Genomic DNA, 22,674 nt, shown 5'->3' with positions numbered 1-22,674 from the left:
GCAATGTTGGCCGGGACTTTGATGTTCGCAGTAATAACTCGCTGCCAACTCCAAACTTGTCATTAGTATACTTGCATTCAGGTCTGTACACCTGTCCCTGGATGCTAGACTCGGCCTATACATTTACCATTACTGTACACAGGCATTTTTACGTTAGTCAAACTCAACAAACACTGACCGTTCCAAAAGACGCCATATATTGAAATGTTCTTGTGTTGGGTAAACTATAGAGTTGTGTTGCATTGATACGTGAACAATGTAGGTGTGTTGTAGTGGTGAGTAAACAATGATGGTGTGTTGTAGTGGTGAGTAAACAATATTGGTGTGTTGTAGTGATGAGTAAACAATGATGGTGTGTTGTAGTGGTGGGTAAACAATGTTGGTGTGTTGTAGTGATGAATAAACAATATTGGTGTGTTGTAGTGGTGGGTAAACAATGTTGGTGTGTTGTAGTGATGAGTAAACAATATTGGTGTGTTGTAGTGATGAATAAACAATGTTGGTGTGTTGAAGTGATGAGTAAACAATGTTGGTGTGTTGTAGTGGTGGGTAAACAATGATGGTGTGTTGTAGTGATGAGTAAACAGTGGTGGTGCGTTGTAGTGGTGAGTAAACACTCCTGATGTGTGTTGTAGTGGTGAGTAAACAATGTTGGTGTGTTGTAGTGATGAGTAAACAATATTGGTGTGTTGTAGTGATGAATAAACAATGTTGGTGTGTTGAAGTGATGAGTAAACAATGTTGGTGTGTTGTAGTGATGAATAAACAATGTTGGTGTGTTGTAGTGATGAATAAACAATGATGGTGTGTTGTAGTGATGAGTAAACAGTGGTGGTGCGTTGTAGTGGTGAGTAAACACTCCTGATGTGTGTTGTAGTGGTGAGTAAACAATGTTGGTGTGTTGTAGTGGTGGGTAAACAATGTTGGTATGTTGTAATGATGAGTAAACTGTTGTGTGTTGTAGTGGTGAGTAAACAATGTTGGTGTGTTGTAGTGATGAGTAAACTGTTAGTGTGTTGTAGTGGTGTGAGTAAACAATGTTGGTGTGTTGAAGTGATGAGTAAACAATGTTGGTGTGTTGTAGTGATGAATAAACAATGTTGGTGTGTTGTAGTGATGAATAAACAATGATGGTGTGTTGTAGTGATGAGTAAACAGTGGTGGTGCGTTGTAGTGGTGAGTAAACACTCCTGATGTGTGTTGTAGTGGTGAGTAAACAATGTTGGTGTGTTGTAGTGGTGGGTAAACAATGTTGGTATGTTGTAATGATGAGTAAACTGTTAGTGTGTTGTAGTGGTGAGTAAACTGTTGGTGTGTTGTAGTGATGAGTAAACTGTTAGTGTGTTGTAGTGGTGAGTAAACTGTTGGTGTGTTGTAGTGGTGAGTAAACTGTTGGTGTGTTGTAGTGGTGAGTAAACTGTCGGTGTGTTGTAGTGGTGAGTAAACTGTTGGTGTGTTGTAGTAATGAGTAAACTGTTGGTGTGTTGTAGTGCTGAGTAAACTGTCGGTGTGTTGTAGTGGTGAGTAAATTGTTGGTGTGTTGTAGTGATGAGTAAACTGTTGGTGTGTTGTAGTGCTGAGTAAACTGTCGGTGTGGTTTAGTGGTGAGTAAACTGTTGGTGTGTTGTAGTGATGAGTAAACTGTTGGCGTGTTGTAGTGGTGAGTAAACTGTTGGTGTGTTGTAGTGGTGAGTAACCGTTGGTGTGTTTTAGTGGTGAGTAACCGTTGGTGTGTTGTAGTAAACTGTTGGTGAGTAAACTGTTGGTGTGTTGTAGTGGTGAAAACTGTTGGTGTGTTGTAGTGGTGAGTAAATTGTTGGTGTGTTGTAGTGGTGAGTAAACTGTTGGTGTGTTGTAGTGCTGTAAACTGTCGGTGTGTTGTAGTGGTGAGTAAACTGTTGGTGTGTTGTAGTGAGTAAACTGTTGTGTGTTGTAGTGGTGAGTAAACTGTTGGTGTGTTGTAGTGATGAGTAAACTGTTGTGTGTTGTAGTGGTGAGTAAACTGTTGGTGTGTTGTAGTGGTGAGTAAACTGTTGGTGTGTTGTAGTGGTGAGTAAACTGTTGGTGTGTTGTAGTGGTGAGTAAACTGTTGGTGTGTTGTAGTAATGAGTAAACTGTTGGTGTGTTGTAGTGCTGAGTAAACTGTCGGTGTGTTATAGTGGTGAGTAAACTGTTGGTGTGTTGTAGTGATGAGTAAACTGTTGGTGTGTTGTAGTGCTGAGTAAACTGTCGGTGTGGTTTAGTGGTGAGTAAACTGTTGGTGTGTTGTAGTGATGAGTAAACTGTTGGTGTGTTGTAGTGGTGAGTAACCGTTGGTGTGTTGTAGTGGTGAGTAACCGTTGGTGTGTTGTAGTGGTGAGTAACCGTTGGTGTGTTGGTTCAGCCTGAACCGTTCAGGTGATGGTGTATTAGTCTAGGCTGCTACAGGACTGGTCGTATTTACATCCGCAAGATATTGAATTATTGAATAGATTTACTGGAAACCATCCCGGCCATCTCTCTATATGTTTACTAATTACATCCGGGACATGTGCTCGAACAGTCGTATTGAATAACTCTTTTGATCTAATCTAGCGTAACCTTACATAACATAATATAACCTGGCCCAACTTACTACTAAGATTTCCATAGGGCAAACAGCTTCGGTGAAACTTCCAATGCTATTTTAGGGGAACAAAATGTATGTTTAACTAACTATAAGTGACGACAAGAAATATTTAAGAAGTTGTTATAAGGAGTAAAAGTGTAATACAATTGGTAAGTCTTCTAGTATAACTGAAATGGAAGCTCTTTGGGTTTATTGACTAGTCTTCAACAAACAGAAGGAGAGTCGGGGCTTAAGATTGGAAAGGGAGATGTAATTCGGGTGAATGTCTGGGTGGTAAGTGATTGGCTGGGTCGTGGTCCCGGACGCTCCAGCTCCCGTGGATGTAAACACTCTATTTTGGGTCACTTGCTCTCTACAATGTGTTGTTTTGGTCACATTCGGCTCAGGCGTGCACACACACACACACACACACACAACACTCTAGGACGTTCACTCCCTATTTTCAGTATTTTTCAACCCGAGTTTTTTTCTGGCTTGCCGTTTGAGAGGAATCAGTAGATTCATGGAATGGATATAAAAGTGTGCAAATAGCGGGAGGGGTTGAATGCTTTCACTATTTGAGTAACGCATTTTGGGTATTTTGGGGGAACTGCGTGTGCTGATATCTAACGGTGACGGTGGTGGTGTTTCGGTGGGGGTTATGGTGTTTGTATGTCGATTGTGTTTGTGTGAATTTTTTTTAGGACGTATTATATTTTTATCTGTGTATGTTTGTATGTGCCTATCTCGGTGGATATGTATAAGAAATAAGGTCTTTCCATTTTTTTTTATACACGTACTTCTGCAAGGCTCCCGGAATACACCCATATAGATTTTGTTTTGTGTGTGTGTGTGTGTGTGTGTGTGTGTGTGTGTCGAGTGTAGGAGAAAAAGTCCCAGTGGAAATAATAATGTTTTTTTAATAATTATTTTATTTTTTTACAGCTTATGAACACTTCTCTAACCTAACCTAACTTAACTTAACCTAATCTTCGGGAATTCTGTTATAGTTATAAAGAAGTATACAAGGAATGTTTATTAAATCTGCAATGACGTATGTCTTGTCTACTGGGGTAATTACTTCCCTGACATTCAGTGACCTCACTGTAGTCACCTCAGTAAATACAGAATGAACTTGAAGGTAAAATATGTCCTCCTTTTTCTTTTCTATTTATTTAATAATGTTCTATATCAAAATTGAAAGAGTTATAATATTCTAATTATTTAAGTTGTAATAATTTCATATTTAAATCTATATATTTTTAATATTTCTAGGCTTTTGTCCTAGGGACTTTTGTCCGGGCCCCGTGTGTCAGGGGAGTGTAGGAGCCTAACTGTTTGTGTCAGGGGAGTGTAGGAGCCTAACTGTTTGTGTCAGGGGTGTAGGGCTTAACTGTTTGAGTCAGGTGGTGTAGGGCCTAACTGTTTGTGTCAGGTGAGTGTAGGAGCCTAAATGTTTATGTCAGGTGAGTGTAGGAGCCTAGCTGATTGTTATCAATATGTTTGTATGATTGTACAGAGGTGACCATTTTTGTTTTCTTTGATTGTATGAAAAGAAAAAAATGGTTACATTCATTAAATAATTTATTAACAATACAATACGAAATTTAGTGGAGCAAGTTTTATATCCAGTGTGTGTGTGTGTGTGTGTGTGTGTGTGTTATTCTAAGGGATAAATCGTCTAGATTTGTGTGCATCTCTGCATGGAAGAGTGTCTGTGTTGTAAGTGCTCATATTCATTTAGCGACTGAGGTGATGACTGTCAAGCTGTAACACTGCCAGTTTGAAGTCATTACCGGTAGTGAGTATTTGGAAACCAGACTCTCTGGGCGAAGCAGTTCTTGGCACGCGACTTGGTTCTGACAGATCAACTCGGGGAAAGACTTGTCTCCAGCTCCCCTGTCTTCTCCCGCTGTCATGCTCCTACTTCTGTTTACCCCCTCCATATGATTTCCCTGTTGATGCAACAGGGATGTGCCCACTGCAGGGCTTGGCAAGATGCCGAATGAAACTAGAGAGATGCTAATTTATTTATAACAGAATATTAAAGTGGTATGTACGTTTAATGAAAGATTTTAATTACTTAGTGAGGCTAATGTATATATATATATATATATATATATATATATATATATATATATATATATATATATATATATATATATATATATACTGTATATATAGGAAATGTAAAATAGGTAAGTTTACTTGTGTAATATTTAGGAGGAACAGAACAGGATATCGTAATTATGAAGTAGGGCAAATGATGAGGCTGTGTTGGAACAGACTAAAACACCCATATTATTAAGAGAAGATACAGTACAATATCGCTCCTTCCACAAGTAAGGTATAACGTTTGTAGTGGATTTCTCCCCTACAAACGCTGTTTGTCGCTGAGTAGCCGACACAATTCCCCAGTGTATGCCTCGTGGTCTAGGTCAACCAGCGCCGCCATACATCACGGAGCGGGGGTCAACTACTAAGCCACGCCTACCCTTCGCTATTTACGACCTGACCTCGTGGTGACCTGTCTCTTTCTACCTACACCAACCAGCCAGCAACACCTCCTCCTCCTCCGCCTGGCGGGCCTCGCTCCTCCTCCGCCTGCCTGGCGGTCCTTGCCCTCGCCGGAGAGCATGGCGACCCACAAGCTGGCCTCCTCTGAGCACCCTCACCAATCAGCTCTCTCTACATCACGCTTGTAACCACGCTGCCTTCCCAGCACCAAGCTGCATTGTACATCTAATACAACATGTATATAGAGAGCACATTGTGAGTTTCCTTTCTCCATTCCATCCTGAGTGTGAACCAAACATCTTGAACCCCACATGTTGACTGAAAATGGTCCTACTGGGTAACCACAAGAAATGCGACGATTACCGACTACGAGCGAGATCCTCTTGTCAGTCTGGTTGCAGAATAACTAATATTGAATGACAGGCCATACAATACAATATAATTATTAACTCACTGCCACAGAAACACAGGCTGCCATTCTTAAAACACTGGGCTTGGTGTTCACCTCACTACAGAGTTCACTTTAAAGGAAGGACACAACTAAGGTAGACAACTGGCGGTGAAGAAGTGGGGTTCAAATAGAGCAACAGGTGTGAAAAATGTGTTGTGTAATTAAATGAGAATCTTATTGGTCCCATTATTTATTAAGAATGATAATGTATACATGTAATTGATCATAGTTTCATGAATGAAGTTACTAGATGTAATAGATATTGTTGCGAACAAAAAATCCTTCCAAAAATGAATGTATCGTCCATATTTACCTTCCTGATACTCACCAGAGTTTGGGAGACAATATCTTCTGGTGATGAGGTAACTGACCAAGGAGCGTGAGCTGTGGGTGTAGTGAACTTACTCCAGGACGGGTGCAGGTAGACCCCGGGAAGGGAGCCTATATTGATCACTTGTTGCGTTCGGTTCATGCGTTCGTCTGTTATACTTGATGTTGCAGTCTTTCATGGCTTCCCTCGTTCCTGGTAGCACTAGGGAAGTTATGTATCTTAAATGTGTTTGAGTTATTTTCGGTAATTTTTCCTTTGCGTTTTTCCCAGTGTTATAACCAGTGAACATCAGGTTTGGAAACACGTGTACTGGCATCATACAATGTTCTGTTTCACTCTTACACGCTGTCTGAAGAATGTTTGTGTTTGTAGGCTGTGCGGACGTCTGGGTGTGTAAACTGTTACTTGTGTGAAGTATAATATATTTTGGGTAGTTAGCGTGTTTAAGGAAGGTGAAGAGCAGGTTAATCAACGCAGATACATCGAAGATCAGGGTCTCAACCAAAGGTAAAATCCTTTTCCAGAGCATAAGTCATTTATCAATGCAGATATTTGGATGGAACTTCATATATCATTCCTTCAAAAGTCCAGAACAAATAGTTACGGTCTTTTGGTTAACTTTAAAAAGGGTTTGTTGCTTACCGTGATACTCTTGTTAGGTGATGTGTTGGTCGGATTGAGAACTTATTATGTTTCTCTACTGTGCTTCAGTCACCATACTGCTGTTACCACTTGGAAAGAACTGTGCTTCTAATATTTATCTAAGTCTGGGTCTTAATTTATGTTTCTAAATAAAACATTTGACTGTGATATCACAGCATCAACAACTGGCATCATACAGTGTAGTTTTCAGGGTGATTGTCCCCAGGCGACCACTTTGAGAACTAATATGGTTTTAATAGCAGCGTCATCATCAGGTGAGTTCATATATGAAACATATTTGTCACTGTTTGGGAAGGTTATTACCCCGTGATGGCTGTTGTGAGAAACACCTGTGATGTGTTGCATCACTTTGTATGGTGATGCCCAACACTAGTGACTTTGTATGGTGATGCCCAACACTGGTGACTTTGTATGGTGATGGCCAGCAGTGATGACGTATGGTGATGCCCAACACTGTGGTGACTTTGTATGGTGATGCCCAGCAGTGGTGACTTTGTAGTGATGCCCAACACTGGAGACTTTGTATGGTGATGCCTTACTGGTGACCTTGTATGGTGATGCCCAACACTGGTGACTTTGTATGGTGATGCCCAACACTGGTGACTGTATGGTGATGCCCAACACTGGTGACTTTGTGGTGATGCCCAGCAGTGATGACGTTGTATGGTGATAACACTGGTGACTTTGTATGGTGATGCCCAGCAGTGGTGACGTAGTATGGTGATACCCAACACTGGTGACTTTGTGGTGATGCCAGCAGTGATGAGGTTATATGGTGATGCCCAACACTGGTGACTTTGTATGGTGATACCCAGCAGTGATGACGTTGTATGGTGATGCCCAACACTGGTGACTTGTATTGCGATGCCCAGCAGTGGTGACTTTATATGGTGATGCCCAATACTGGTGAGGTTGTATGGTGATGCCCAGCACTGGTGACTTTGTATGGTGATGCCCAGCAGTGGTGACTTTGTATGGCGAGGCCCAGAGTGGTGACTGTATGATGATGCCCAAAACTGGTGAGGTTGTATGGTGATGCCCAGCAGTGGTGACTTTGTATGGTGATGCCCAGCAGTGATGAATTTATATGGTGATGCCCAACACTGGTGAAGTTATATTGTGATGCTTAGCAGTGGTGACTTTATATGGTGATGCCCAACACTGGTGACTTTGTATGGTGATGCCCAGCAGTGGTGACGTTGTATGGTGATGCCCAACACTGGTGACTTTGTATGTGATGCCCAGAAGTGGTGACTTTGTATGATGATGCCCAAAACTGGTGAGGTTGTATGGTGATGCCCAACACTGGTGACTTTGTATGGTGATGCCCAGCAGTGGTGACTTTGTATGGTGATGCCCAACAGTGATGAATTTATATGGTGATGCCCAACATTGGTGACTTTATAGTGATGTCCAACACTGGTGACTTTATATGGTGATGCCCAACACTGGTGACTTTATATGGTGATGCCCAGCAGTGGTGACTTTATATTGTGATGCCCAGCAGTGGTGACTATATGGTGATGCCCAACGGTGATGACTTTATATGGTGATGCCCAACACTGGTGACGCTGTATGGTGATGCCCAGCAGTGGTGACTTTATATGGTGATGCCCAACACTGGTGACTTTATATGGTGATGCCCAACATTGGTGACTTTATATTGTGATGCCCAGCAGTGGTGACTTTATATGGTGATGTCCAACACTGGTGACTTTATATGGTGATGCCCAACATTGGTGACTTTATATTGTGATGCCCAGCAGTGGTGACTTTATATGGTGATGCCCAGCAGTGGTGACGTTGTATGGTGATGCCCAACACTGGTGACCTTGTATGGCGATGCCCAGAAGTGGTGACTTTGTATGGTGATGCCCAACACTGGTGACTTTATATGGTGATGTCCAACACTGGTGACTTTATATGGTGATGCCCAACACTGGTGACTTTATATGGTGATGCCCAACAGTGATGAATTGATATGGTGATGCAACACTTGTGACTTTATATGGTGATGCCAACACTGGTGACTTTATATGGTGATGCCCAACACTTGTGACTTTGTATGGTGATGTAACAGTGATGAATTGATATGGTGATGCCCAACACTGGTGACTTTATATGGTGATGCCCAACACTTGTGACTTTGTATGGTGATGCCCAACACTGGTGACTTTATATGGTGATGCGACACTGGTGACTTTGTAGTGATGCCCAACAGTGATGAATTTATGGTGGTGCCCAGCAGTGGTGACTTTGCATGGTGATGCCCAACACTAGTGACTTTATATGGTGATGCCCAACACTGGTGACTTTATATGGTGATGCCCAACACTGGTGACTTTATATGGTGATGCCCAACAGTGATGACTTTATATAGTGATGCCCAACACTAGTGACTTTATGGTGATGCCCAACACTGGTGACTTTATATGGTGATGCCCAACTGGTGACTTTATATGGTGATGCCCAACACTGGTGACTTTATATGGTGATACCCAACTGTGATGATTTGATGAATTTATATGGTGATGCTCAACACTGGTGACTTTATATGGTGATGCCCAACACTGGTGACCTTATATGGTGATGCCCAACACTGGTGACTTAATATGGTGATGCCCAACAGTGATGACTTTATATGGTGATGCTAACACTGGTGACCTTATATGGTGATGCCAACACTGGTGACTTAATATGGTGATGCCCAACACTGGTGACGCTGTGGTGATGCCCAGCAGTGGTGACTTTATTTGGTGATGCCCAACACTGGTGACTTTATATAGTGATGCCCTACTGGTGACTTTATATGGTGATGCCCGACACTGGTGACTTTATATAGTGATGCTCAACACTGGTGACATTATATGATGCCCAACAGTGATGATTTTATATTGATTCCAGCAGTGCTGACTTTATATGGTGATGCCAACACTGGTGACTTTATATAGTGATGCCCAAAACTGGTGACTTTGTATGGTGATGCAGCAGTGGTGACTTTATATGGTGATGCCCAACAGTGATGACTATATGGTGATGCCCAACACTGGTGATGCTGTATGGTGATGCCCAGCAGTGGTGACTTTATTTGGTGATGCCCAACACTGGTGACTTTATATGGTGACTACTGGTGACTTTATATGGTGATGCCCGACACTGGTGACTTTATATAGTGATGCTCAACACTGGTGACTTTATATGGTGATGCCAACAGTGATGATTATATGTTGATGCCTAACGGTGATGAATTTATATGGTGATGCCTGGTGACTTTTATGGTGATGCCCAACAGTGATGAATTTATATGGTGATGCTTAGCAGTGTGACTTTATATAGTTGATGCCAGCACTGTGACTTTATATGGTGATGCCCTACTGGTGACTTTGTTGATGCCCAACACTGGTAGGCTTTATATGGGGATGCCTAACACTGGTGACTTTGTATGGTGATGCTATACTGGTGACTTTATATAGTGATGCTAACCTGGTGACTTTATGGTGATGCCCAACACTGGTGACTTTATATGGTGATGCCCAACAGTGATGAATTTATATGGTGATGCCCAACACTGGTGACTTTATATGGTGATGCTAACAGTGGTGACGTTGTATGGTGATGCAGCACTGGTGACTTTATATGGTGATTCCCAACACTGGTGACTTGATATGGTGATGCCCAACAGTGATGACTTTGTGTAGTGATGCCCAATACTGGTGACTTTGTGTATGGTGATGCCCAGCAGTGGTGGTGATGTAACACTGATGACTTTGTATGGTGATGCCCAACAGTGGTGACTTTATATGGTGATGCCCTTGGTGACTTTGTGGTGATGCCCAAGTTGTGACTTTATATGGTGATGTCAACACTGGTGACTTATGTGATGAGTGGTGATTATGTATAAGTGTATGTATAGTGATGCCCAGAGTGATGACTTTATGCAGTGATGCTTATTAGGTGACTTTGTATGGTGATGCTCAGCAGTGGTGACATTGTATGGTGATGCCCAACACTGGTGATGCTTTGTATGGTGATGCCCAGCAGTGATGACTTTTTACAGTGATGCCCAACACTGGTGACTTTGTATGGTGATGCTAGAGTGGTGACTTTGTGTCCAACACTGGATGAGTGGTGACTTTGTATGGTGATGCCCAACAGTGGTGACTTGATGGATGTCTTTTGGTGATGCTGTGATTTATGGTGATGTCCAGCACTGGTGACTTTGTGGTGATGCCCAGCAGTGGTGACATTGTATGGTGATGCCCAAACTGGTACTTGTATGGTGATGCCCAGCAGTGGTGACTTTATAATGGTGATGCCCAACACTGGTGACTTTGTATGGTGATGCCCAGTAGTGGTGACTTTGTATGGTGATGTCCAACACTGGTGACTTTGTATGGTCGTGCCCAGCAGTGGTGACTTTGTATGGTGATGCCCAGTAGTGGTGACTTTGTATGGTGATGTCCAACACTGGTGACTTTGCATGGTGATGCCCAGCAGTGGTGACTTTATATGGTGATGCCCAACACTGGTGACGCTGTATGGGATGCCCAGCAGTGGTGACTTTATATGGTGATGCCCAGCACTGGTGACTTTGTATGGTGATCCCCAGCAGTGGTGACTTTATATGGTGATGCCCAACACTGGTGACGCTGTATGGGATGCCTCCAGTGGTGACCTGTGAATGATTTATGGTCTTTAAGGAGGTAACTCTGTATATCTTAACAGCAGTTTGCGAAAGACTGTTCTAGCTCTCTCCTGGACTCGTCGGTTAGTTTGTCACCACCTCAACCTGTTTTCCTCACATTTTTTTAGTTCATATGCATTTTCATACTGCAGTTGGCTTTGCTATTATTTCTTAGATAATTTTCTTCCACTTGTGGGCAGTGTAGCAACTACTTCCCTCCTGCCGGTATCTTGACATTGCCTCAACTGTTGTGGTGTGGCGTCGAAACACACGTCTTGTCTGTAATGTGGTGTTGTTACTTTCTCTTGACAGTATGGGGGATCAGCTGTGTTCGTTTATAAGACGTCTTTGTCCTAACATAGTGTTCCTCTCTAACAGTGAACTTTTTCTTCTCATCACCATCATTGTTTCCGCCAGTTTCTGTTCCTTCGCAAAACTTATCTTGTATAACCAGACATACAGTCGGCGTTTTCTGATAAAATAACAAATAGTCTCGTCTTTCATTTTATCCTTCAGACCCGAAAGTTGAGACAGATAGTGGTGATACTCTGTCTTTCCGTTGTAGGTTAGGTTTCTGCTTGATAACTTCCATAGACTAATAGATTGATATCAATTTGGGTGAAATTGTATTGAGGCTGGTCGTTGGTTGTGCCTGTAGGTCGTGTTAGTGTCGAGCTAGTTTCGTATTCAGGGTTGCCCGTTTCCAGTGGTTCACGTTGTCAACTGACTGGGAGACTGATGATAACAGGGATCAGCGTCATATTATTATCTCTATTCGTTACCGTTATATTTATTTCGTGTCCTGAGCCTTAGATGGCTTATAAGGACGACGGTCCATAGCTATTACCTATAATGGGACTTAGTGTACGAGGCTCCCCATGTTATGTCATGAACAATTATATGTAACATGTAAAGGGCAGCAGATCACTACTGTGTCCAAATTTCACTTCATAGTTCAAAAAATGTCGCCTGATATATCCCCGGGACAAACAAGCAAACAAACACAGTGATCACTCAGTACCCACACGCTTCGCGCGGCCCATTGCGGGGAGAATCTGTTATTGACCACTCCTCTGCTGTCAGAAGTCTTAATGTACACTGCCGTCAAGGTTATGGAAGAAAATCCATTGTTTTGCTGACCATTAGTGGTGAAATAAATGTATCATCATTTACATGTATAATATATTATACATCATACTTGATTAGCGGAGGCGAGCAGTGAAAGAATTGGGATGAAAAAGAAGGTAATGAAGCTAATGATTTACAAATACTGTACTAATATTAGCTCAGTGAGTCTGGGAAAAGATTGTAACGATTGAGCCATGAGGGGGAGGAGGGTGGCGCCAGGGTGAGGGTTTTTTTGTCGCGGACGGTGGCTAGTTTCTCGTGCACCCAATACTCATCCTGTGAACGGTAGCTCAAAAAGGATTACAGAGTAGAAATTACAAAAGATGTATGCAACAGACCCTAACGGTCAGGATACTGGTATTGAATGTTACAAAGTACAGCACCTTCAGGGATTGTCGTGCACCATCTCCCGTCCACTCTTGGTCAGCTAGTTTGTTAACAACATTGTTCGGGCAATTATTCACCTGTAGTTATATAATTATGTAACCTGTTCACGTGCCTTTCATTCTGAAGTAATAAAATAAATCGATAACTTTCTGTGTATGTGAGTGTTTGGCTAATTTTTGTAGGAGATATATTTTAATAGCTAAAACGTCCTTCTTAACATATGAACTATTATTGGTCACAATACAACGTGCCAAGTGTACATATATACGATAAAAAAGACTCATAAGTCGTATATACATTAATTTTGTTTAATTAAGGTCAGGTCTGGTTAGTCTGGGCAGGTTTGTCCAAGACAGGTTGGATTTAATTAGGTTTATGAATAACTCAATACACAAATGTTGTATCAATTATTAAAACTTATTCGGCACCCTTACGGCCTGATACAATATGACACGGGTGCCGAATAATTTTTTAGTGGGTGTACATTTAATCTAATCTTGTTCATATGAGGAATCAGAGTTGGCACCATACTGTTTTGGAACGAACGTGTCTGTCTGTCTGTCTGTTTCATTCTCCATAACATATTTTCGTGAGTTGGTGATATTTTTCTACTATATATTTTTCACCCGTAACAGATAGGAAATCTCTGTTGGATTGTAGTCTCTGATGTTAATAGAGGAGGAGGAATCCACGCTCTATTGGAGTGAAAAAAAAACACTACGCTGGGAAGTGATATCATAAGTGTCAGTCAGTGTTCATAAAACCTAAGTGAACGTAAATGATCTGGAAGTGGTGGATGATGGTTTATGATATTATATAATGGTTTATATCAGGATTCAGACTTGACACGATTCAATAATTATCTTAGTTTGAATTGTAACCTCGCCATCTTTACCAGGTTAATGACTTGTGATATAACCTTTGTGTTGGTGGGATATAACCGTAGCGGAACTGTTCCTCACTGCACGTCAGGAGCCGCTAATCACGAGGGAGTCCTGTGAAAGGGTAAGAATGGAACTGTGTGTGCCATGTACTAATATGTTTTTTTTGGGGTGGAGGGTGTGTTCTTTATAGATAAGGTAAGCAAGAGAGCTTTTATCACTTTTTTCCATGTCATACAACCTTGATGTATGAATCGTCAAAAAGCTGAAAGAATAATATATTTCCTATACCTGTAGTTTCGCTGCTAGGGATGGATGTTATTACCACAATCAATCACTCGGTCAAACCTGTACACATGAGTGCTCAGGTCGTTGACAGATCGATTTTTATCAGTATTAAATTAATTTTTGAGGTCCATCATCATCATGGGAACCAGAATGCCTCTGTTTGCAAAATATAAGAATTAACAACTTGTGACTCGTTTACCTGCAGTGTGGTGGTATACGTGTGCTGGTTAGGAAGAACACTGTACAATACCCCTCTAGTTTGGCTCAATGAAACGCTTACAGTTGTTTGTTTACCTTTTATTAATCATATTTATTGCTCTGTATAATAATTCTATCATTAAGTAAATATAATATAAGGATATATATGTTAAGAGATATACAGTATTTAGGGAACTATGAACCTACGTGCCAGTAACTTACAGCTGACTTGGACGCTTTACTCACCAGCTGCTGCTCCTACAGTGATTAGAGAGTCTCACCTGAAGTATTTACTATAAATTGCATAAAGTGGAGAACATAATGTCAGGTGTATAGCATAACGGGATAGGTGAGAGTTGATTATTTTTTACGATGGTAGGACAGACGCATTATATATTTTGCTTCTCGTGGTGCCTTATAATATTTTCTCTTGCAGGATAATCTACATTGAGTGACTTAGTTATAGTTGAATGTTTTAGATAAGGAGACGATAAGTAGACAAGCGACAACGGCAAATAAAATTGAATCGAAAAGGAACGTCAGAAAACGCAGTTCATGTTTAGTAATTTGGGGACAAGTATAATGAACGCACCTTAAACTGCTGTGTCGCTTGTCTTGGTCTCGCCCGGAGCTCCTCACGTGATCTTATAGTGAGTGACCTGTGGGAGTGTTGGGGTGATACTGTCAACATAACCCATGTGCTACCTCTCCACCCTTCTGGGTATGTCAGGAGAAACCATGAAGAAAAAAATTGATGCAGAATTTAGCTCACCTGACAACATTGCCGCTTGTTTGACCTGACACCATTAGTCTCACGTTACTTAAGACTTTCTCTGGCTGACTTTTATAAAACAAACGTCAGTTGCTTCTCCGTACTAAGATATAACAAAACAATAAGTCAGCAGTTCATATATTGCTTCCAGTGAAAAAAAATATTACTTCACTGTTGTTGGTAGTGTAGTGACCGCTACCAAGTCCACCTGCCTTGTTCACGTGACCGTGTATTGGGGAGTCATTAAATACAGGTTGTGTCACAGGTCAGCAGGTAGACATAGGAGCCGGTGAGTCATTAAACACATAGCAGGGCTATGTGTACAGTAGACAGTGAGTGTGAGTCATTAAACAATAGAATAGTGGAGCTGTGAGCCAAAACACAGTCATATCAACAGGTAGACATAGTGGAGCTGTGAGCCATTAAACACAGGTTGTGTACAGGCCAGTACAGTAGACATAGTGGAGTCTGGAGCCATTAAACACAGGTTGTGTGCCAGTAGCAGTAGAAGTGGAGCTGGAGCCATTAAACACAGGTTGCAACAGTAGACATAGGAGCTGTGAGCCATTAAACACAGGTTGTGTCACAGGTCAGCATGCAGAGACAGGAGCTGGAATTAAACACAGGTTGTGTCACAGTCAGTAGTAGACATAGTGGAGCTGTGAGCCATTAAACACAGGTTATGCACAGAGTAGTAGACATAGTGGAGCTGTGAGCCATTAAACACAGGTTGTGTCACAGGCCACAGTAGACATAGGGAGCTAGAGCCATTAAATATGCACAGTAGAGCATAGGGACAAGCCATTAAACACAGGTTGTGTCACAGGCCGTACAGAGACATAGGAGCTGTGAGCCAACACAGGTTAAGGGCAGCGTGCAGTAGATAGTGAGCTGTGAGCCATTAAACACAGGTTGTGTCACAGGCCAGTACAGTAGACATAGTGGACTGAGCCATTAAACACAGGTTGTGTGACAGTCCAGTACAGTAGACATAGTGGAGCTGTGAGCCATTAAACAGGTTGTCTCACAGGCCAGTACAGTAGACATAGTGGAGCTGTGAGCCATTAAACACAGGTTGTGCAGGCCAGCATAGATAATGGAGTGTGAGCCAAACACAGGTTGTGCAGGCAGCTACAGTAGACATATGAGCTGTGAGCCATTAAACACAGGTTGTACAGGCTAAGTGCAGAGACATATGGAGCTGTGAGCCATTAAACACAGGTTGTGTCACAGGCCAGCAGTAGAGACATAATGGATGGAGCCATTAAACACAGGTTGTGTCACAGGCTACAGTAGACATAATGGAGCTGGAGCCATTAAACACAGTTCACAGTCTGCAGCAGTAGACATAATGGAGCTGTGAGCCATTAAACACAGCACAGGTAGGAGGCCAGCAGTAGAGATAATGAGCTGTGAGCCATTAAACACAGGTTGTGTCACAGGCTACAGTAGACATAGTGGATGTGAGCCATTAAACACAGGTTGTGTCACAGGCCACAGACATAGTGATGGAGCCATTAAAACAGGTTGTAGTCACAGGCCAGTACAGTAGACATAGTGAGCTGTGAGCCATTAAACACGGTTGTGTCACATACAATGCAGCAGATAGAATGGAGCTGTGAGCCATTAAACACAGGTTGCACATAAGACATAGCATAGTAGACATAGGGAGCTTGAGCTATTAAACATATGTAAGGCAGGCCAGTACAGAGACATAGTGGCTGTGAGCCATTAAACACAGGTTAGGCAGGCCACTACATAGACATATATGGAGCTGTGGCTTAAACACAGGTTATGTCACAGGTCAGTCAAGACATATGGGTGGAGCCAGAGCCATTAAACACAGGTTGTGTCACAGGCCTAAGAGAGACATAGTGAGCTGGAGCCATTAAACACAGGTTGTGTCACAGGCCAGTACAGTAGACATAGTGAGCTGTGAGCCATTAACACAGGTTGTGCAGTCCAGGCATAGTAGACATAGTGGAGCTGTGGCCATTAAACACAGGTTGTGTCACAGGCCAGTACAGTAGACATAGTGGAGCTGTGGAGCCATTAAACACAGGTTTGCTACAGGCCAGTATAGAGCATAGGTGGGAGCCAATTAACACAGGTTGATGTTGTGTCCAGTACAGTAGACATAGTGGAACTGGAGCCATTAAACACAGGTTATGTACAGGCCAGTAGACATAGTGGAGCTGTGAGCCATTAAACACAGGTTGTGTCACAGGCCAGTACAGTAGACATAGTGGGAAATGAGAGCCATTAGACACAGGTTATGTCACAGGCCAGTACAGTAGACATAGTGGAGCTGGAGCCATTAAACACAGGTTATGTCACAGGCCAGCAGTAGACATAGTGGAGCTGTGAGCCATTAAACACAGGTTGTTACAGGCCAGTACAGAGACATAGTGAAACTGTGAGCCATTAGACACAGGTTATGTCACAGGCTAGTATAGTAGACATAGTGGAGCTGTGAGCCATTAAACACAGGTTATGTCACAGGCCAGTACAGTAGACATAGTGGAGCTGTGAGCCATTAAACACAGGTTGTGACACAGTCCAGTACAGTAGACATAGTGAAACTGTGAGCCATTAGACACAGGTTATGTCACAGGCTAGTATAGTAGACATAGTGGAGCTGTGAGCCATTAAACACAGGTTATGTCACAGGCCAGTACAGTAGACATAGTGGAGCTGTGAGCCATTAAACACAGGTTGTGTCACAGGCCAGTAGAGACATAGTGGATCTCTAGGTACACCAACCATTATTCACACTATCATAGATAACAATATAAATATAGGTCTGAAACACTGAACTCGACTAAAAATTAAAAGTATCGAGAAATAATGTTGAAGGTTTTAATGAAGAAGTATAAATGTGTCTTAGATATACCGGGACCAACGGTACATTGTTAGTAAGGAAAACTCCTCTTCTGTTGTTGCTAACACTTATATGATAATGAAAATATTGAGGTGTTGTATTATAAGAGAGAGAGAGACAGACATTAACCTCCACCACCCACATTAACCTCCACCACCCACATTAACCTCCACCACCCACATTAACCTCCACCACCCACATTAACTCCCACCACCCACATTAACCTCCACCACCCACATTAACCTCACCACCCACATTAACCTCCACCACCACATTAACTCACCACCCACACATTAACTCCCACCACCACATTAACCCTCCACCACCCACATTAACTCCCCACCACCACATTAACCCCACCACCCAATAATATTAACTCCCTACCACCCACATTAACTCCCCACCACCCACATTAACTCTCCATCACCCACATTAACCTCCACCACCCATTAACCTCCACCACCCACATTAACCTCCACCACCCACATTAACCTCCACCACCCACATTAACTCCCACCACCCACATTAACTCCCACCACCCACATTAACCTCCACCACCCACATTAACGTAATGATAAACCGTATGTATTCATTTGATTAATATAACGAACGTTTTTTTAGATGATTAGATAACAAATATTTCAAGAGATGGGATTTTGAATGTGTAAATTTGTGCTGGAGTGTGTATGTGTGGGGGGGGGTTAGAGAGAGAAAGAGAGAGAGAGAGAGAGATAGAGAGAGAGAGAGAGAGAGATCGACTCCACACATAACCACTACCAACGCTCAGATAGCCCTTACAATTAAAACAATTAAACTAACAAACCATTTTCTTATATCCGACTTGTATGCCAGATGAAAAAACCTTTGAACTGTGCACGGTATAACACATATTACACAAACATTTATTATCAGTCATAACTTTTCGTCAGACAGTCACTGTTGCTGTTAATTTTTCATCTTATTAGTAGTGGTTGGGTATTTCTTCTCGGCAAGTGTGAATGTGTTTTGTGTAGAATGATTATTGTTGTCAGTACTGTACATTGTCAACTATAGTTCCTTAAAACATGAACAAGTTGACCGGTCATTGGTGAGAGTAACCTTAAGTTTTATTTAATGAATTTAGAAGTGATAACCTGTCTATGTTATTTCAGTATGCATTGTCCTTCCATTTATAGGTTGTTATTTAAACTTTTAAAGATGACAGTAAACGATTTATAAATGATGGTTGTTGTACGCATTACTGTTAGCGTTGAGAGCTGGACAGTGTGGTCCTCACCCCCCACATTCTCTCACTCACTGTCTCACACAAACTATGATCATGTAATGTAGAAACTCGCCACATACCCGCCAGGTGGTCCTGTGTTGCCTGAATGGCACTCAGCGTCCTCTTGGCCACTTGAGGAACTCCTTACTCCACTGCCTCTTTTATATTTACAGACTCCAATAAATTGTGTCAAGATTTTCCTCATTCTCACACCGCATTTATCTACTTTTTTTATTTCGGAATGAAGTAATATCGCTTACTGGGCGTTACAACGTTGTGTATCTCGGGTATGTCTCGTGTTATTGTAGTGCCTGAGGGCCCATTGGTTTTAAAAGGAAGTGGAGACTGAATAAAGGTGCGTCCACACGTGCGTACATTTTGTCGCCAACATGTGATCAACAAGAGGAAACACCGATCTAATGCACGCAGCCGCACCCTACCAAGAGTCGGAACCCTGTGCCTCACTTTGTCTTGTCGATCACATGTTGGCGACAAAATGTACGCACGTGTGGACGCACCTTTTGTGTATATTGAGAATTGCCTGTACAGTTATTGTCTTCGAGAGGTGAAATTTCTTAGGTTTACTATTCCCTTAGTCAGGTAGTGTGTTGTGTTGATGGAGGAGTTATCACCATACCAACACGACACTTAACAAACTTAATCCTTGCAGTTACCGAAAATTGCCAGATGTCTCACATTTATTGCTCGCTGTGAATACACGGTATTGCTTCGCTAGTCACTACTGTACAGTACAGTGTACACTATACTGAAGGAAAAAGGAGATAAGATTGGTGATGCTTCCTATGGCACCCCTTATAGTATGTATGATGTAGTGGTGAATGACCTGCCAGCATGTTAACCAGCAATTATCACAAGATCTGAAATCTCTGACGCTAATTTGATTTTTTTTGGACTATTCGAGCTCAAACAATGGGCCGTCCACTCGCCAAACAGTTGACTTTGACCACCACCAAGGAGACTTTGACCACCTTCAAGGAGACTTTGACCACCATCAAGGAGACTTTGACCACCATCAAGGAGACTTTGACCACCATCAAGGAGACTTTGACCACCACCAAGGAGACTTTGACCACCATCAAGGAGACTTTGACCACCATCAAGGGGACTTTGACCACCACCAAGGAGACTTTGACCACCATCAAGGGGACTTTGACCACCATCAAGGGGACTTTGACCACCATCAAGGAGACTTTGACCTCCATCAAGGAGACTTTGACCACCATCAAGGAGACTTTGACCTCCATCAAGGAGACTTTGACCACCATCAAGGGGACTTTGACCACCATCAAGGAAATGTTTACCAACGTATTTTGAGTAAATTCGTCTAGTGAATATATAACGACAAAACTCCAAGCGACTACGACAGTAGGTTTGGTCTAACATGGTGTTTATTACCAAAGTTCACCAACTTGGTTAAGTCATGGATGGGAAACTCCGAGCCTTGGGGAGCAGCGTCGTGCCTCTGTCGAGTACTTTATACTTTGTCGAGTCAAAATCCGTTGCTTTAAACACCAGCCGAGCAATTATCTGTAGCCTACTATCCGTGGGCTTCTTATCCGGCCGAGCTGTGAGACCGGTCCCTGCCAAGCTATATTCAGAAATACCTTACCTTCGCAACATGAACGACATTTGTTAATAATTTCTGCATATTCTGTTTTATTATGTCTGAAAAATGTTGTAAATTGATGAGAAAGCAAAGGTTGTGTACTAAAATTTTATCTTTCAAACAGCTGATGTGAATTTTTTTTCAAGTTGGCAGCTGCCACACTGTAACGGAGTCAGAACCTCACAGCCTTGGCCCAGCATCGTATACGTACATAAATATAAGTATATTACATAGCAATAAGTGGTGGAGGAGAGCAGCTGACATCTTCCGTCTCATTGCTTATGACACTTAGTTAACGAAACTCAGGGTTCCCGCACACGTTAAGTATTAAATAAAAGTGTGCAAGAAGTAGTATGTTTTTAATCAATTTTAACCAATTTAAAAGTTTACTTCCGACCACTGGCAGCAAAATTTGATTTGGCAGGCAACGGTCAGATAACTCGCAGTGAATGGAAGTTGTTGAAATTTATGCTCATTCTGATGGAAATGTCGGAGATCAGTCTGCAAGTAACTGATGTTCTGCATGGAAAGGCTTTGAGGTTTTTGCTCCTGGAAATAGCGCCACCTATTATAGGTAACGGCGTGGCGGGAGAGGATTCCAGCCTTTGTATGTGTAGCTTTGAACTGACGAGGGTCCAGCTCTCGTCTGTAGCCTGGGTGTTGCTGAAGAGTGTAAGATATGTAACTTAAAGAGTTACTGTATTAAAAATGAATTATTACGGCAGCGGGAAGAATATGAATGGGACACGGATTTCTCGTCTACCGAGTTTATCGTATCAAAATATAAAGTAGAGAGGAAATTATGAGAACTGCGTACATCAAGAGGCCATATTGTGCAAATTTAATCGAAAGATTTGTTAATATCTACACTATATTAATAACAAAAATAGTGATATGTTGAGACAAGTAATATACAGAATCCATTCATCAGAAAGTTATTGACATGTTAATGTACAGTATATGAATAGTCATAAGCCAACGCCAGCCATCACTGTGCAGCACTAGACCAAGAGGACACAACTATTCTGTACATGAGTCAGGGCTGCACTTGAGTCACTCCTACACCACTTGACTACTCGTAAACACACACTAAAAGCTATCTTCGTTGACTGACATAATAATAATAATAATAATTGCTATCGTCACACAGTAATTATGAATAATACAGTATAGAGAATTGAATAACCATCACGAAGCCACGTGCTGCACAACTCTTGCACACTCAAACATTCTGTGTTTACTTATCCCGTTTTAGAGTAGAATATTGTCGATCGCCTGTACGTGTAGTAGAGCCGCACTGCTGTCACCCACCATAACAGTTCTGCCGTACAGTACGTCTCTTGACATCTTTTGTGGGAAAGTCTACCATGTGTTTTGAATGCCCAATAATTTTCTTTAGTAAATTTAACAGAACAATTGTTTTAGTAAATATAAACAGAGGAATTACTACACGACTCGAGGCAAATTATGAAGGGGAAAAAATGTCACCCGTGTTGAGGGGCTCCATATACGCACCATTACCAGCGGCACGTGCATCACTATTATTATATTACAACAAAACTTCATCACTATCCATAATAAATAAAATAGGTGTATCTATACAGAGAGAGTAATACTACTATACTTAGTGAAAATTAGATACAATGTTTATATAAGAAAGGTTTAAAACGCTCACGTGAATGACCTGTACAGTGTTATGTTGTAGATCTTTAAGTTCATACACGGGATCATCGTCACAACAAAATCTACCAAGTTCTGCATTTATATTTCTTTTGCAGAGGAACATGTGAAATTGACAATTAGGATATTCCTCAACATGATTAAAAAGGTGTACTGTATGTAGAAGTTGCTGTGTACTGTCTCCTCGCGCGCGCGTGTGTGTGTGTGTGTGTGTGTGTGTGTGTGTGTGTGTGTGTTTTGACAGGTCATTGTTGGTAAGGTAACAGTTGCGTGGGTCACCAGGTGTGCTAACTCAGTAACTCACAACAAATGGCACTGATTAATGAAATCCTGAA

General features: G+C 41.9%; 1 long non-coding RNA gene across 1 annotated transcript; it reads left to right on the top strand.

The window, feature by feature from the left end:
• Positions 1 to 14,190: 14,190 nt before the first annotated feature.
• On the top strand, positions 14,191 to 16,952 carry LOC121863311. Its single transcript, XR_006088373.1, has 3 exons — positions 14,191 to 15,152; positions 15,864 to 15,961; positions 16,893 to 16,952. It is a non-coding gene; the product is annotated as an uncharacterized LOC121863311 (long non-coding RNA).
• The last annotated feature ends 5,722 nt before the right edge of the window (positions 16,953 to 22,674 follow it).

The sequence above is a fragment of the Homarus americanus genome, unplaced genomic scaffold (assembly GCF_018991925.1).
Source record: "Homarus americanus isolate GMGI-L3 unplaced genomic scaffold, GMGI_Hamer_2.0 scaffold46197, whole genome shotgun sequence".
NCBI classification, from domain to species: Eukaryota; Metazoa; Arthropoda; class Malacostraca; order Decapoda; family Nephropidae; genus Homarus; species Homarus americanus.
The sequence above is the reverse complement of the archived record's forward strand: the minus strand, read 5'-3'. Positions and strand labels throughout refer to the sequence as shown.